The sequence below is a fragment of the Pleurodeles waltl genome, chromosome 8 (genome assembly GCF_031143425.1).
Source record: "Pleurodeles waltl isolate 20211129_DDA chromosome 8, aPleWal1.hap1.20221129, whole genome shotgun sequence".
Classification (NCBI taxonomy): domain Eukaryota; kingdom Metazoa; phylum Chordata; class Amphibia; order Caudata; family Salamandridae; genus Pleurodeles; species Pleurodeles waltl.
The window spans coordinates 488807186-488824855 of NC_090447.1; the positions used below are offsets into that span (position 1 = coordinate 488807186).

At 41.7% G+C, this 17670-nt stretch overlaps 1 protein-coding gene across 2 annotated transcripts in view; it reads left to right on the forward strand.

Moving 5' to 3' along the window:
- GPR45 (G protein-coupled receptor 45) overlaps positions 1-17670 on the forward strand; it is a 142764-nt gene that overhangs the window by 50788 nt on the left and 74306 nt on the right. The window lies entirely within an intron of this gene.

The following is a 17670-nucleotide window of genomic DNA, read 5'->3' on the forward strand; positions in this document are numbered from 1 at the left end:
GATTCCCCTTACCAATTAAAACTGTTTGCCAATATAAAAGCAAAAACCTAAAAACTTAATCAATAGTAGAAACTTTCCTGCGAAAGCCGGCTTGTAATCAACTAAGTATATTGTGTTCAAACATTCAATCCTGGATCTTCTCCAAAAGACAGTGACAGAAAACTTTCTGCACAGTCCAGTAAGCTAATAGGCCTGTAGTTACAGGGCAAAAATCTATCACCCTTTTTATGAATAGGTACAACAACAGCACCCTTCTATGAATCGGTAATTGGTGCCCTCACCGCTATTGCATTTTATATAATAAGAATGTATCTAGACCAGTCATCCATATCAGCCAACAACAAATCAGCCGGAACACCATCCGGACCAAACGCCCTACCACGCGTAAGCGTGCCTAGTGAATGCACGAAATCAGGAAGAATAAACAGTTGGAAAGCTGGAGAATTAGGCGCTTGATTAATAGTGGCAGAAAAAGCCCAGTAAGGCTCACATGCCATTCTAGAATAATCGGCAGAGTACAATTGACTAAAGTGGTCTGCCACTCGGCTGCAGCAATATTCATTGTTACGTTCAATACGCCATTATTGGCACCACGCGCAGCCAATGAGCAGAATTTTAAACAGTTCTTCTTGAGTGATGCATCATTTAATGCAGCCCACCACTGTACGTCCTGCTCACATTTGGCTTTACAAAGGGCAGCCTTATAAGACTTCCTAGCTGCACGGATGGAAAATATATCCTTGGATTTAATGACTTTAACCAATAATTTATTTAAAGCCGGACATTCCTTACTGAACCAGAGATGTTTCCCTTTAGGTCTTCTGCCACCAGATTTACTTCCTACCATAAAATTCGCCACGATGCTCTCAAAACAGAAGACATGAGATGTGATCAGTTGCATGTTGTTAGTTATGAGACCCGCCTCTAAGTGCACCAGCAAAGACCTCAAAACAACATTCACAGAGCCTAAAATGTCTGGCCGAGCTGCTAACTGGTGCCACTTTAAGTGCCATTTATCGTTGGTCTTGCTGATTTCCGTTAGAAGTGCAATAGAAGTGGTAGACATAGACAATTGATTACACAAGGCAAGCATTTGGACAGAAAGTGGGTTATGATCTCTTTCTATCCTCTCAATGACTATCATGTCGACGACAGAAGGCCACAATCTTAGATCAACTAGACAATAGTAAATTCTACTTGTATGATTAGCCTTTTTATGCATATAGCAACCCTTTGCATCTGATTTAGTATTGCCATTAAGTGCTCTTAGCCCAAATTCTATGGTCAAAGCTTTTAACTGTACAGCTACTTGTGCCCACCTATTAATGGAAGGGATATCTAGGGAAGGAACAGACCACACCCGACCCCCCTCGTAAGCGAAACCAATATCATCCCAGTCTAAAGGCTTAAAAGGGGCATTAAAGTCACCTGCCACAACAATTTTAAAATGCCGAGGGCAACACCTAAGGAAAGGTTCCAATATGAGGAGGGTACCAGAGGCCAAGCCCTCCTTGACCCCTCCTGCATAGATATTAATAATGATCACTCCTGAATTTGACCAAATGATAACTGTATGCCTAGTATATCAGGAGAATCAATGAATAGCTGTGATATACAGTGATTTAATGTTGTTCAACCCCAAGTGATTAGGCGGCCTGAAGGTCTGCCCGTTTTACTAGGGAGTGCTGGAATGTGGAAGTTCAAGTAACCAGACCGGAAAAGCGAATCTACTGCCCATGTCTCCTGGAAAAGACAGATGTCATAATCCTCAATGAATTGAGTAAAAGCTGGTAAGGAAACAAGTTATCTTAAACCTGCCACATTCCAAGAGAGGAAATGCACCCCAACATTTTGGGACGCTGGGTGCATCGTAGGTGTAGTAATAGCACAATTAACTGACTGGTTCTGAGTTATCTGGCAAGGACTGTCAAAAGTAGAGGAACTAGTGGACGCAAAGACAGGAATAGAGGAAACACTAGTGCCAGGACTGGTTGCATCATCCAAAGCATAAACCAGGGGTGAGTGGTCTAGGGGGATCTTAGGTGGTACTCTAAGTCAGTCATTTTCATTTAAGCCTGATGGACTACTCCCTAGATGAGAAGCAAATCAAGCTTTATGATATAAAGAAACCCTAGGGTATTCAAATTGGATACCGGAATGCCTTGGTGCACATGTTCTGGCTTCTAAAGCCACCAAATTGTCTACCATACTCTTGTCCCTAAATGTCAGTTCAATCATATCATAGTGTGTAACAGGATCTGGCCTCCTAACTGCCTCGGTTATATCCTCTTGAATCACAGAATGACAATCTCTCACAAGATGTATCCAATGAATCGCCTGATAAATATTTTATATATATATGTATGTTGTTCAACAGTTTGTGGGCATACATGGAGAAGGGCCCAACATTTCTCCCTACATATTTGGATGTTACTGTGGATTGTTTCTGAACATTGGCAGAGCAAACATGTGTATTAGGAGTAATCTTGTGCCTGTGACAGTTAAGGGAGGTTGGGAGAAGAGAACCAGCGTGGAGATGTAATGGATTTTTTGAGTAATCATGACACAGCAACAAGGAGCATGACCTGGAAACACTTCCTTCTTTTCAGCCCTACGGCAGACCTGGTCTTACTGAGGACGCTAGAGCATCATTCAAACAAGAGTCTGAAGTAAGGAACTTGGTCTGTGGCAGGCTCTTTCTTACACATGTGCCCTTTCTTTGTGGGCCTGTCTGGTTGACTATCTCTCTGTCTTTATTGTTATTCTTATGTTTCTCTTCCTCTCTCCCACCCCACCTTCTTCACCCTACTCTCATTCTTGTTCTAGGAGGAACATTGTCTTTGCAAAGACAGTGACATTTGAAGACACTGCTAGAAATGGGTATCCCTCTGGAAGTACTTTGGGCACAACCATACAATCCGTTGCAATAAAGACTAGTGTAAAGGACACCATTTTGTTAAAGACCAGCCAACTCACATGGTGCCATTGTGTGTCAAACAATATGTGCTCCCTTCACATTATTAAGCATAGAGGAGACACTCTCACTCTTGCACGGTAGCAGGGAAAACAAGATAGAAACCACTGCAAAGAGTGGATTTCCTGCTCCTCTTTGGAGATTTTTGACAGCACATGTCCATTAAGTGGCGTAAAAACACTCTACGACATTAGCGCCAGCATTTGCAAGCTTGGTTTTTGGTGGAGAGGGTTTGCTGAGGGAGGTGGCAGAAGTGCTTCTTAGTTAGTTCTCGGCAGGAGACCCCCACTTCTCCAGGGCCACATCTCACAGAATAATTTTGTTTTTTAATCGGGCAGGTGTGTTGTTACCATACCTCTATTTTTACACATGGATCAAATTTCTTATTTTGAAAGGATTTACTAAGATTCCACAGAGTGCTCCAGGAAATCTACACCTTCATATTCTCATTTGTGCACATTTGCTAGATGCAGAATCTCCACTAAGTGGAATTGTGGCAATAGTATGATACGAATGTGCAATTGCTTAATAACAGTTGTAATTTTCGACAGGGAACATATTTCTCCATACCCTCTGCCATCATTAACTAGTGAAAGGTAGTTTTTTCCCTTAACATCATAGAAGCACCCAGGGAAAAGCTGCAAGAGTCATCGGAATATACAAAAACATTTGTGAGTATTCACCAATTCAGTAGGCACGCCTGCTCAATAACTCCCATAAACCGGGCCGGAATCCTAAATTTGTTGTTACAGAAACTTACAATTGTGAAACTTCCACATTTGCAAATGCCGCTTGTGAGGATTAAATTCCATGAATTCTGATTCTGTGGACCAGGACATGAAGTCTGCCCTTGCTAACGGGATTTTCAGTCATTTTGTCTCACCTAACTTGAACAGAGGTGCGCCAACAACTTCCAGAATCAGATCCATTAAGTGTGGCAGGGACGGGGACTTTCTAACTGCATGCAAGAGGAACTGCACAGCTTCAAATAAAGGCAAACAGAAGTTCTGCCATACGGTAGAAGTATTTTCTACTGTGGCAGTGCTGCTTTGACAGAAAAATATTATACATATTCTCTAAAAACATTGGGCCTGTAAACGTACACTTTTGTGTAAGTTTACGACTGTGGAGTCTTCACACTTGTGACGGAGACTGCGCACATTAGAAGATAGGGAGTTTTAAAGATACTATTCGTAAAACTGCTTTATGAATTGCAAAGTATTGTAAAACTACACAAATGTAAGTTTTCCGTTCTGAATCAGGCCCATTGTGTCTTTTTGCAGCACTCAAAATCGAGGACTCTAAACTCTGTTTTTACAAGCTGGATTTTCGTCCCTGTGGATTTGCTGGGTTTGAACATTCTGCCAGCTAGCAAGAGAACTGTACTACTTGCATGATTGCTTGCGTCATACTTTGTCAGAGTGTCTTTGAAGTGCACTATATGACTTGACAATGTTGAAAACATGACCATATGGATGAAATAGAACATCTTAAATATAATCAGAGACTAATATAACCTATATGAACCTCTATTTATTTAATTAATGCTTAATTGTTGTTGGTGGTGGGCACCGGCGCTCGTTTTGGGAGACCAGGTCTTATTTTCATCATCAGATTTTGACCCAGACAAAAAGGAGGAAGAGAAAGAGATAAACTGTTAAAAGTCAGAAAGGATAAATGAAAAATAACCTGCAACTGTAATGTAAAGAAGCAGGAAGTGTAAGATGATGCAGAAAGAGGTTGGAAGCGGACTCAAAACTAGGCAACTTTGGTATTAAGCATCCCTGCTCTTCAGCAGTACCGCTTTGTTGGCATCTAAGAAACATTGGCCACTCCAATTATTACGTTTTTTTAACACATTAAGCACTGGTTATTATTATCAGACAGCAGTGGGATACAATGTTTACATATAACCTACTCAGTGGACTGAAAGATTATCAGACTCCATCATTCCCCAGCTGTACAATAACTTACATTTATGGTAGGTTTCCCCTCCTCTGACACAGATTACACCAACATGTTAGGTAGCCACTCTCAGACAGCCAGGAATCTAAATTAATCTGAATTCATTCAAGTTGATAATTTGCATGCTTTGTTCGCGTATTGAGGGGTGAGGAAATTTAGCCTTCTTTCTAAAATCAAACCTAAGGATTTGTTTTTTAGGAGATAGAAAGGGAGCAGCCTAGAAAAGTATCAGAACAAACCCATTCTGAATTGGTGTGGTTGATGAATTTCAGGAGAACAAAGCAAACACTGTCTTTTTGAGAACTTGAGTTGGTCTATTGTGATCCAGAATTGTATTTTGTCGAATGATGAAACCTGTAGGGAGACATCCGCTGGGGAAGAGGCTTTCAAATCAAGCTTGCATGTCTAAATCCTTTATGGGATCACCTAATGGTTCGAGGCTGAACAAGGCACATGGCAGAACAGAGCGGTAAGGGGCTACCTTGTAAGACTGCTTTAGGGCTTGATATTGTAATATCCACTTTGAACCCTTCAATGCCCATACGATCTTTTAAGGTGCAAACAAAGATATTGTAGTTGACCGCATCAAATGTTTCTGAGAAGTCAAGAATGATGAGTTGGCACTGTCCATGAGTCAGAGAACATCATCAGTTATTTGCAGGATGGCTACCTATGTACTACAACCTTTTCTAAACATGGGCAGAATTAATCCAGACGTTTGTTGTTAGAAACTGTGTCTCTAGTTGGCAGAGGTACGCACCCTGTCCAAGTAGAGACCACAATCCTAGTCAGGGCAAATCAATTACATGGCATAAATTAGCCTGTGCTCACCCTCTGGAAGCTTGGTGCAGAGCAGACAGGCCTAACTTAGAAGGCACTATGTAAGTATTTGTGCAACACACACACAACAATCACAGGAGGTACACCACGAAAAGACTCCACCTGAATGTAGAAAAATAAAGCTTGTTTATCTGGTTAATTCAAGGTCAGAGTGATACAGATCCAGTTTGTAAATGGTTAAGTATTTGCTTTGCATGATCAAATAAAACAAGGTTGCTAAGCAATGATGAGATAAAAGAGGTGTTGGTGGGGAGTCCTCGGTACAAGTGTGCATTGATTTCACAGATTATGCTAATGTCCAGGCTGCCCTCCCAGGGAGTAGTTGAGTGATTCCATGGGGCAGTCACAAGGTAAGCCAGTGGGGAACTGTACAGTGGCTGGGTTTAGCAAGGCCACTCCAGATGTTTGCAGAAAGCAGGCTACAAAGGTTACCAGGGCCACTCCGGATGATCAATGATGCAAACTGCAAAGTTTGGCAATGCTGCTCGGTTTGATTGAAGTAGCATGCAGCAAAGGTTTAGCAGGGCCGCTCCGGGTGATCAAAGATGCAAGTGGCAAGGTTTGGCAAAGCTGCTCCGGGTGATTGAAGTAGCGAGCAGCAAAGGATTAGCAGGGCCGCTTTGGGGATCGAAGATGTAAACAAGTAGCAAAGAAAAGCAAAAGCCGCTTGGAGTCACCCTGAGTTTGGTGAATAAGTCTTGGGTTACCAGGCAGAGATCAGCAGTCAGCAAGGCAGGAGTTCCTGGGAACAGTCAGTCCTGGCAGAGTTGCAATTCTGGCACACAGCAGTCTTTACTTCAGCAGTGTTTCCTTGAGTCCAGAAGTGTACTGATTTGAGTGGGTCATGGACTCAGTACTTATACTAGAAAGTACCTTTGATGTGGGTCGATGACTACAAAAAGTTCTTGTGAAGTGCACAGGTCCCCCTTTCAGGCCAGCCTCTGCTCCAGGCTATCAGTGGGAGGTAATCAGCCTCTTTGTGTGGACTCTGTCACTACCCTTCAAGATGTAAGTGAGAGCCCTTCCCAGCCTCCTCCCCAGGAAGACCCATCAGTATGAAGATGCATGTATGTGCAGCTGAGTATCCTGTGTTGTGGGTGACTGAAGGGAATGCACAAATGTAGCTGACACCTAGTCCAAGCCAGAGGTGTATTGGATATATGTTGTATTCAAACAGGGCAGGCAGTGAGTGCAGAGAAATGCCCACTTTCTAATAGTGGAAATTCTAAAATAGTAATAATAAGTCCGACTTTACCAGTAAAGAGGATTTATTACTACCATTCCGATAGTACTAATCGTGATGCAGCTTACTCCTCTCAGATTAGGAATTGCATTTTAAAGGTATTATAAGGAATTCTCATTGCTGGTCTACGAGAGGGGCAGGCCTCACTGTAAAGAAAAGCAACTATAGGAGTTTTTCATTACAAGGACATGAAAAACTAAAAGTATATGTCTTGCCTTTTTCTTAGATGGCACCCTGGCCTATCGGCTCACTTGAGCCTACTTTAGGAGTGGCTTATATCCAAGAAAAGGGATGTTTAAGGCTTGGCAAGAGGTTTTAAATGCAACGTCAGGGTGGCAGTCAGACTGCACACACAGGCTTTGCAGTAACAGGCCTGAGCCAAATTTACAGAGCTTCTCATGTGGGTGTGGCACAGTCAGTGCTGCCAACCCACAAGTAGCATACAGTCCCTGGGTATATGGTATACCACTTTACAAGGGACTTACATGTAAACAAAATATGCCATTTGGGGATATACAAATGTTACCATGTTTTAGGGAAGAAGCACATGCACTTTAGGACTTATAAGCAGTGGTAAAGTGCCCAGAGTCCTATGACCGACAAAAAGGTGGTCATAAAAATAGGAGGAGGAAGATAAATGTCTGGGGTAAAACCACCCTAAGGATGCCAGGTCTAACAGTTGTCCTTTAATAATCATTGAAAATGTTGATTGTTGACCCAGTTTTTCAGGAAATGTTTGTTGTCCTTTCATAATCACTTAAGTTAAATGTTGACACAGTTCTCCAGGAATTTGGTCAGGTATAGGCCAGTGGAAACTGAAGTCACCTGGACCATCAGTTGTTTCTTTTTTAAGTAAGGGATATTCTTGCCCTATTTTTAGGCAATCCGGGTATATGCCTTGTTGTAGAGAAAGATTCATAATGTTAGACAATCGTGCCATTATGGTGTTATGCATTTCTTTTGGTTAAGGTAGCAGGCAAGATTACAATTTAAACTGTTGAAATGTGAAGTCCATTTTATCAAAGCAGCTAATAGCTGCTTTTAAGTTACTGCTTGTGTCCATTTTGTCCATAAGCTCAAATTGAGCTAAAATTAAACAAAAAAATGTTAGAAAATGAAGGGACTTTTCTATCATTTTATACATACCATTGTCCTGCATCCTCCAAACACATTTTTAAACATTTGTGATCTTCTTTTGGCCAAAACCTATGAGAAGAAAAACGCCACATTAAAACTCTGGGCAAGCCTGTGCAGGTTTTGAAAACATGACGCTTCCGTGGGTTGGCTCGAGTTTGTGTTTGTGCCTCACACTATTCTTGTCAGGATCAGAAGATTTTGTCAAATAATTATTAATTATACCTTCCTCAACAACGGTCTCAAAACACTGACCAAGAGTTTTTTTAGACTACCACTTTTGAAGTACAAGGTGTTTATTCCATTTTCACATTTTTTTCTCTGAAAAAGAGGCCTAGTAGGATTAATTTTGCCACAGGCTTTCATTTAACCTCTTTGGTGTGTTGGGCGGCTGGGAGCTGTCTGACGCAACGGTGCTCGTGGGCGTCGGATGGCTCCCAGATGTACATGGCACTTAGCACTGGAAATCCCTCTGGTGCCCGCACCAGAGGGATTCTCTTCTCAAAGAAACAGCCTCGGAAGATGGGGAAAACTTTCTGAATCTCCCAAAGTTGTTTCTTTTGTTTCAGTGAAATGACCAATAGTGCGCACGCTTGCTGACGTAATTTCACTGAAACCAAAAGTGAAAGGAGTGGATCGTCTCACTTCAATTTCTTTGACTCAATGCTTGCGGGGGTGTTTCAGTCCCCCAAGCACAGAGGCAGATGTCAGAGGTATCATTGGAAAGGGGAGAGTCTCCCTTGTGGATTCCTGCTTGGGGATCACCACAGGAAGGCAATCCCCAAGCAGGAATCCACCACTAGACACCATGGAGGGAGGAGTGTCTCCTTGGCCAAGGGCTTTTGCTCCCCCCTGACTTTTCAGTGTTTCTGCCATCTTGGGGGGGCAGATGGGGGCAAAAGCTAGTGTGACGGGGTGAGGGCTGTCCAAAATAGACATGCCAATGCCCTCACCCTATTTTAATCAATGGTCACAGTCTTTCTGTCCCCTGGGTGTCAAAAGGGTATTATTACCCCTGATTGGGGGGGACGGGAGGCTGAAAGCCCAGTAGATACCAGGGATTGTGTCTCTGTTTTTTACACGAGGGGTGGGGACTCCCCCACCATGGGCATGGCCTTCCCCCAACCAAAACAAAAGGGGATAACGTATTTCTGCACACCCGGGGGGCAGGTGTAGCAATAGCCCCCAATCTGCCCCCTGGGGGCAAAAGGCCAACTAGGCACCCGCAATTTTTTTGTTTTGAAAAGTCTAGAGGTGGGGTTGCCCAGAATTGGCATGGTAATGCCCCCCCACCAAAAATGGACACAGTTTTTCTGCCCACCAGGGAGGCAGATGGGATAATTACCCCCAATCTGCCACATGAGGGGCAGAAAGTCCACTAGACAAAAAAGAGAAAAAGAGGGATGAGGGCTGCCCACCATCCTGGGGATGTTTATGCCTCTACCCCAACTGAAGGAGGAAATAGTCTTTCTGCTTCTCATGCAGCCTAAAGCATCTCATCCAAATGGCAAACAAGAAGACACTTGACTCTTTTGGGTGTTGATTTTACTTATGGGCCAGGAGAGCTTGGCTAACTCCCAATACTGTCCCGCTTCCAAAGGTGAACAGTAACAGTTTTGGGATAGAGTAGGCTGCCGTCTGGAAAAACCTACCAGACCCAGACACTTCTGAAAACTAGACATCTGTGCATATCCAGGGGATGTGTTGCACATGCACCCCACACTATTTTCTTACACACAATGCCCTGCATTCCTTGAACTTTGCCTTAATTCACACATTTTCCCTACATTTCTGTGAAGGAAATATCCGGAATCCACAGGAATCCACAAATTCCTACCACCCTGCATTGCCCCATCCCAACAGGAACGGATCCAACCGTGGTCAATAGGGGTCTTCATGCGAGTGTTCCCATTGTCCTTGGTTTGATCTGTTCCTGTTGCGGCAAGAGGCCCAGCCACACAAGTGTGGCAGAATTATTATTGACACAGGTGGGGCAGTGCTGGGTGGTAGGAATTTGGTGGATTTTTAGTATTTTGGAAGTTTCCATCACAGAAATGTACGGAAAATATGTGACATCATGCAAAGTTGGAGGTTTGCAGGGCATTGTGGGTAAATAACACCTTATGGCATCCATGCAAGACATGCCATCCTGGATTCCCCTAGGTGTCTAGTTTTTAAAAAACACAGCTTGGCTAGGTTTCCCTAGGTGCTGGCTTAACTAGGGTCCAAAATCTAGATCTTCCCACATCACAAAAAGAGAGTCAGTTTTAATTTAAAAAATGAGCTGCGTGCATGTAGCGTTTTGGGCCATTTCCTGTTGTGGGCACTAGGAATACTCTCACAAGGGAGGTATCATTTTTATCAGGAGACTTGGGGGAATGCTGGGTGAAAGGAAGTTTGTGGCTCCCCGCAGATTCCAGAACTTTCCATCACAGAAATATGAGGAAAATGTGTTTTTTTAGTCAACGTTTGAGGTTTGCCAGATATTCTAGGTAAAAAAAATGGGGTGTGAGCCATGCAGGTCAGCTCACCCTGGATAACCCTAGGTGTTTTTCAAAATGTACATTTTGGCTAGGTTTCTCTAGGTGCTGGCTGAGCTAGGGTCCAAAATCTAGAGCTAGCCACCTCGGAAAAAGAGGGTCAGTGTTGGGTGGAAAAATGTGCTGCGTCCATGTTGCATTTTGGGCCATTTCCTGTTGTGGGCCCTAGGTCTACCCACACAAGTGAGGCACCATTAATATGGGGAGACTTGGGAGAATACCAGGAAAGGGAAGTTTGTGGCTCCCCACAGATTCCAGAACTTTCCATCACAGAAAGTGAGGAAAATGTGTTTTTTCAGTCAAAGTTTTAGGTTTGCAAGGGATTCTTGGTAAAGAAACATAGTGAGAACCATGCACGTCAGCCCACCCTGGATACCCCTAGGCATCTAGTTTTAAAAAATATTCTGGTTGGCTAGGTTTCCCTAGGTGCTAGCTGTGCTAGGGTCCAAAATCTAGAGCTACCCACATCGGAAAAAGAGGCTCAGTTTTGGGTGGGAAAATGTGCTGCATCCATGTTGCATTTTGGGCTGTTTCCTGTCATGGGCACTAGGCCTACCCACACAAGCAGGGTACCATTTTCATTGGGAGACTTGTAGGAGCATAGAATAGTAGAACATTTGTTATTACCCATTGGATTTTGCTGCATTTGTTGCTTTCAAATGTAAGCTAGTGTATAAGAAAGATGACATTTTCAAAAATACCCTCCAAATCTAATGCTAGTGCAGGTACCTACAATACTCTACATAATGTGCTCATTTCAGAAAAACCACAAGTTTCCTTGATACCCATTTTTCCCTCTGCCTGTATCATTTTAAGATTTGGTGACTACTTGTACTCAATACAAATTATTGGAGCACCTACAAACCCTAAATATCCCTGCAACAAGATGGGTTTAGTAGATGTAATGATATATTGCTTTAGTCAATCTGGCATTGTGACAAAAAGTTACAGATGAAAATATTGGCACAAATACCTGTCTTCTTCTAGTCATTTTCAATATTTCTTTATTAAAACAGTTATTTTCCTTAGGAAAATCTTGAGGGATCTACACATATGACCCCTTGCTAAATTCAGAATGTTGTCTTATTTTTTTAGAAATCTATAGCTTTTCTGGATCACCCATGGGTTTTATACTGGTTTCCACAAGAAACTGTAAGTAGGTTCAGAGCACAAAAAATAGGGATAATAGTTTACCTCTTAGAAAAATGCAAAAACTGTGGTACAAAATTAAGTCTTTTGATTCAGCTCTGCAGGTTCATGAAAGCTGGGAAGATGGAGACTTCAGTACAGTTAACCGTTTGTGGATGCCATTTTTAGGGGGAAAACAGACATATCTGGAGCAGTCTTTTCCCTATTTTTTTCTCAGTCCCCTCCAGGGGAATCCACAAACCCTGGGCACTTTTAGAATCCCAAGAACAGTAGAATGCAGATTTGGCGTGGATAGCTTATGTGCACAAAATGGTATGGGGGCCTAAGTGCAAACTACCCCAAACAGCCAAACAAAGGCTTAGCAGAGGATGGGGAAAAGGCTTAGAAGTTCAGGGGTTAAGAGGAACATTTTCAACCAATCATGCTTTCCCTTTCATCTGCCCAAACATCTGTAAAAATAAGCTACCGGAGGTTTACTCAGGCTCAGAGGGTAAAGTCCACTTGTGAGCTAATATATACATGTATAAATAACTTTCATTCAATAACAGAAATCAATTTTGAAGTGACATCTTGACAGGCTTGTGTTACCAGGTGAATGCCAGGTGCATCACCTGAACTATGGATGTATGTGTGAGTTATGACTGATAAAGGCCAATTAAATGTTACATAAATTGTTCCATTTTTTTATTAATTTGACACACGGGAACTTAGTTCTAAAATCTGGTTACATTTCAATAGGATTGGGTCATCTTGATAAATTATGATGTAAGGAAAAACCATCATTAAGCCACTGTACAAAAATCAACATTGTTTTGGGGTGAAAACCTCCTAGTAAGTTACTCCTCTTAAAACCATTGCTTATTATGCCTCTCTCTGTAAGTGGCATTACTTAACAAACCACCCAGTCTCCTCTCTAGAAAAAGATAAACAAGTCTGTGAAGATACTCTTGATATTATTCATACTCTGCCAATGTACAATGTGGCATTATCTGTCCACGCTGTTGTTCACATCAAACTGGGTAAAACTAATATTACATCAAGAAGCAATTTTAGGGATTTTCATGTTAAATTAAAAGGTATTATGCAGACCTCTCACTATAAAGTTGAACAGCAGTAGCATATTAATGTTACATCAACTGAGTAATATTTGGGGTAGTTGGCAGTAAATAAGTTTTGAAATTAATTGAAAATTATTTTGTTTGCTTACGTTAAAATTCTCTGCCATCAACATATGTGCAACAGAATCCAAAAGAGATTCAGTTGAAGAGAGGTTTAGTAAATGTAATTTTGTGGTTATGAATGTAAACATTTAAATAGAGATACATGATGTCTATTTATGGTGCTCAGCTTCACACTTATGAAGATGTCACAAATGAAGCTACTTGTGGCAAATATTGCAGTGGGGATGTCACTGTTCCATTACATCACCCCACGACATAATTTATGACAATTTTAATGCATCGTATATCAGATTAACCACAAAGTCACCATTGCGGGGTGCAATCAATATCAACACCAGATAATTGATGAGCCACCCTATAGGAACTAAAATATGGACAGGCAAGTAAGTCTAGATTTTCTATGCATAACTCCATATATATGTACATACACAATACACATATATTTTCAAGGCATGTAGATGTAGAGTTGGGAATAGTAAATCTATACTCCCTTATGTGCCCTTATCTTTCAATATTTTATCCCTCAATATTTTGTCCTTGAAATTAGGGTATCACGATATTCTGGTGATCGGTTATCAGTAGTAAAAATCAACCATGAAACCGTCTTTGTTGTCAGAAATTCAAAAATAACCAGGTTTCCAATCAATACCAGACTTAAAATCTGTTCGTCTAATTTGCAGACGTTGGTGTCTTACACTTGCATGTATTGCTGGGAAGATAACATATTTTAGCTCTTGCATATGTGGCTAGTGGGGGAACCTCCAGTGATATTTTGATGATGAAAGAGAGGTTTTCATTTATACCCTCCTTAGGGGAAGGCATGGAATTCCCAAAGAGGGCAAGCGGGCCTGTAGTCTTTGGCACTTACAAATGAAATGATAGCTGGTGCCTTCAAGAAGATGTTTAGTAGGGATTCACGATTTAATGTGTATTCTGATTGGAGGGTAAGTGAATTTCATCCCTCCTGCATACACCTTGAAGAGACAAAATAACGCATGCATTGCCTACAAAATTCAATGGTGTAAAAAGGAGCATCTACAAAAAAATACCAATCTATGAAACATTTTTGTATAGTACCTTGCAATAAAGCGAGCGTTTTTGCCAATGAAAACTGGGAAGAAATACCCCACGTGTAAATAAAGCAATGCCCCATAAGGCAAAATGAATTTGGCTCTTGAACTTTCACACCTTGCACAGCCGAAGCAGAAAGCTAAAGCGTTTGGAGACACTGAAAATCTGTTGATGAGAGATAATCTTCACCGGAGATAGCTGCTAAGCAAGCTGTGTCCATGGTGAGAGTGATTACAAATCACTGGGGCACCCAGGAGATGCCAATACAAGCTCTCACACAGCACAGTGATTTGAAAGACTAAGAGAAAGTGATAAAAGCCTCCTTATGAACATTGTCAAGCAGCAAGCAGGAAGCAAAAATGAGGCAGCATACAACGGAAAGGGAAGCACTCCAAATATAGTAAATTCAAACTGAATTTCAATTGTCCGTGGTGTTTAAAAAAACCTTCACAATCTTCTTTTCATCCATCCAAACAAATCAAAAAGCATTTATGTTTTGAAAATATTGTTTTTTATTCTGCAGTTTTCTTGTTTTCTTGATAAAATCTTTCACAATGATTCAATAAGCGGGGTGTGACAATAAAAAAAAATACACCCTTAAATGAGTTAGTTCAATCAAAAAGGCGCAGACACAGAATTCCACTGCATTTCTAGTTCTATTGTATTTTACATATTGCCCTTGATTGATAATGTTTGTGGATAGTCATAACTCATCTAAGATGCTAGATGGAGTTTTAACTTAAAACAAGGACACCACATACAAACCAGTTTTGAGCCTGCTCCTCAAGAGAACAGTCCAGCGCAAACTACCAGGCCAGGTCCTTCCTGGAATGGAAACAAGATATGGTTCGGTCCAAACTAGAATGGTGTGGCAAGCAGAAAAACTATGGATTTACACCCAGATCTATGAATGAGGGTGAATGTTTGACATTGGTCAGCATTGCGTCAATCATCTGTTCTTTTTGCGTTTGTTGCCTTAATTGGGAAGGGCATGCCCAGACGTGGGTCCCGTGCTTGCTATGCCACTAGACTCAAGCTGGCCTGGCTGATGAGGTTTGATACCCTGAAGCTGATCTGAGGATGTTTGATTTCCAGTCCAGAGAGGACCCGTCCTGGCAGTTCAGGCTGGAATGTTTCCATGGAAAGTGTGACACTGTTCAGAATTCTGTCCATCACTTGTTCTTTTTGCATATTGTTCCAAGTTGGCACTTTAAATAAATAAATTGCACAAAATGTCACAGGATTTGTTATAGTGGGCTACTTTTATGTTAGAGCCCAAACTTATTTTTGTTTTCAATCTGACCCTCTGTAACCTGAGGGTCGAGAAGGGCACTCTAGGGGTTGCTATCATCTTCGAGGCTCTGCCATGTACTAAACCGAACACAGAAAGGTGTGCTGTTGCTATGCAAATCATGTAACAGTAATTTATTACACATACATCTCCTCAGCTATATGTTTAAGACTATTTAGTGAGAGATCACCTCCCCATGCCCTGCATTATCACTTGTCATACTTTATGTCATAATACTCAGACAGTAGCTGCTAAGTACTGTACTCAACAAGCATTGGCTAACTCAACCATTCTCACTTTCTAAACAAACGACTACTGTCCTGTTGGCAGGTCCACGATGTGATTGACAATGTTGCGAGTCAATGGATGAAGGCACCAATGCAAACATAGCCAGTTTTTAAGGAGGGTGATCCAAAACCTCTTTAAGAAAGTGTAGAATACAATGTGTGCAAACGCCATTTATGTCAAGCCTAAAAATGTTAACCACCATCAGAATCAGTGAGCATCTCCCATAATAAAGAACACCACAGTTGCTTAAAGTAGAAGTTGTAAAAGTGAAACGTTCCTGTAATCCAAAAAAGGGAACGTGACAAATCACCAAAAGGAAAACCCTTTAAAACCAAAAATGACAGTCATTCATAGACACTATAGGCCATATTTATGGCAAAGGTACGCAGCAGAGCGTAGAAAGTCACCTTGCTGCGCTGCGTCCAAGGGAAAGGGCAGGAATGCACCATATTTAAAAGATTACCATGCATTCCTACCTTTGTGCCTGCAATGGTGCCGTTTGGCAGCCTAGCCCCAATGCAGGCACCCTTGCACAATGGTGCAAGGGTGCCTCCATTGTAAGAAGGGTTGTTTTTGTGCTGGAAGCAACACCTTCATGCACAAAAACAATCCGCTGAGGCATATTCCTCTTTCTATGTGTGCTGCAGAATGTGGCTTAAGTGGGAGAAAGTTGTGTGGTAGGAGTTTTGTTCATTCCTTCTGATTTTGGAAGTTTATGTCCCAGAGATGCAAGGAATGTGTGCAATACTAGACATAGTTTGAGATTTGCAGGGCATTCTGGGTAAGAAAACTTAGTGGAATTCATGCAAGGCATACCACTCTGGACTACCCTGGGTGGCTAGTTTTTATAAGTGTCTGGATTTGATGGGTTCCCCTAGGTGCCTGCTGAGTTGGGGCTCAAAATCCACCGACAGCTATCCACTTTGCAAAAAAACAGGTCAGTGTTGAGTGGAAAATGTGATGTACCCATGTTGCATTTTGGGGCATTTCCAGATGCACGTCCTATGCCTAGCCACACAAGTGAAGTACCATTTTTATCAGAAGACTTAGGGAAATGCTGGGTCGAAGAATGGTTGTAGCTCCCTACAGATTCCAGAACTTTCCATCAGAGAAATGTGAGGAAAATGTGTTTTTTAGTCTAAGTTCTAGGATTGCAAGGGATTCTGTGTACTATAACCTGGTGAGAGTCACACATGTTCTCCCATCCTGGATTCCCCTAGGTGTCTAGTTTTCACAAATGTACATGTTTGCTACGTTTCCCTGGGTACCGGCTGCGCTGGGGCCCAAAATCCACAGCTACAAACTTTGACAAAAACAGGTCAGTTTTGAGTGGAAAAATATGATGTATATATGTTGCATTTGGTCCGTTTTCTGTCATGGGCACTAGGCCTACCCACACAAGTGAGGTATCATTTTTATCAAAAGGCTTGTGGGAGTAAAGAATAGTAGAATATGTATTATTACCAATTGGATTTTGCTGCATGTATGCCTTTTACATGTAAGCCAGTGTGTAAGAAAACACAAAAGACATTTTGAAAAATACCCTCTGAATCCTATGCACGTATGGGTACCCACAAATAATTCAGAGATGTACAAATAACCACTGCTCCTAAACCTCATATCTTGTGCATATTTCAGAAATTCATAGGTTTCCTTGGTACCTATTTTTCACTCTACATATTACAGTTGGTCTACACTCAGTGCACAATGAAAACGTATTTTACGGTGCAGCTCATTTGTTGTCTCTGGATACCTCAGGTTCTTGGAGAACCTACAAATCCTATATATCCCCAAAACCAAAAAGGTCTAGCAAACATAATGATACATTGCTTTTGTAAATCGGGAATTGGGATAAAAAGGTACAGTTGAAAACACTGTCACAAATGGCCGTTTTTTCCTACTCGATTTCAATATTTCTATAACCAGTTAGGGCATCATGTACAAGCCCGTTGCATCTCCACTGCTTCATCATCATCTTTTTTGGTGCAGCAGTG